Source organism: Schistocerca serialis, chromosome 7 (genome assembly GCF_023864345.2).
Source record: "Schistocerca serialis cubense isolate TAMUIC-IGC-003099 chromosome 7, iqSchSeri2.2, whole genome shotgun sequence".
Taxonomy (NCBI): domain Eukaryota; kingdom Metazoa; phylum Arthropoda; class Insecta; order Orthoptera; family Acrididae; genus Schistocerca; species Schistocerca serialis.
Genome location: NC_064644.1, coordinates 110123368 through 110124279, shown reverse-complemented (window position 1 = coordinate 110124279; position 912 = coordinate 110123368). Strand labels below are relative to the sequence as shown.

General features: G+C 48.5%; 1 non-coding gene across 1 annotated transcript; it reads left to right on the top strand.

The window, feature by feature from the left end:
- Positions 1-256: 256 nt before the first annotated feature.
- Positions 257-331, top strand: Trnas-cga (transfer RNA serine (anticodon CGA)). Its single transcript has one exon. It is a non-coding gene; the product is annotated as a tRNA-Ser (tRNA).
- The last annotated feature ends 581 nt before the right edge of the window (positions 332-912 follow it).

Here is a 912-nt window from a genome sequence, read left to right as displayed (position 1 = left end):
GCCGCAAACAGGAACTACAAATATGACATAACCTGAATCTTCCTGACAGATTAAAACTGTGTGTCGGACCGAGACTCGAACTCGAGACCTTTGCCTTTCGCAGGCAAGTGCAGGCTGTGGCTAAGCCATGTCTCCGCAGTATCCTTTCTTTCAGGAGTGCTAGTTCTGCAAGGTTCGCAGGAGATCTTCTGTTAAGTTTGGAAGGTAGGAGACGAGGTACTGGCAGAAGTAAAGCTGTGAGGACGGGCGTGAGTCGTGCTTGGGTAGCTCAGTTGGTAGAGCATTTGCCCGCGAAAGGCAAAGGTCCCGAGTTCGAGTCTCGGTCCAGCACACAGTTTTAATCTGCCAGGAAGTTTCATATCAGCGCACACTCCGCTGCAGAGTGAAAATCTCATTCTGGATGACATAACCTGTCACAGAGCACCCACATCAAGCAGATCAGCAGCACCTACGCTTATCCAGTATCTTCTAATGTCAATCATCGGACTAGGTGGGCTAGCCGTAAAGCGTATGCCTGGAAACAGGAAGGTTGAGCGATCGAATCCCGAAATATTTCCATTTACCTTTAGCTTAGCCTTCACCTCTCAATGAGGTGAAGATTCACCAGGAACGACATGTCGTTCAGGTTCCAAAGTAAACTGTAGGTCCCTTTTTCCAATAGGATTACTGGGATAGTTTAGGAACATACAAGTCGCCATAGTGACGTCCAATTTTTGACTTGCTCCTGACTGCCTCTGGACGATTTCGCTCAGCCAGATTCGTTGTCGAGACCTGCTGTCTTGCTTTGGGTCTTCGTGAGCAGTGCTAGAGTCGAAATACACTACCAGAAAAAAATTATTGCACCTAGTGTTGTGTACATAGTTCCGCGTAGTCAGCGCGTACACAACTTTCCCACTAGAGCGCGCCCCGCTA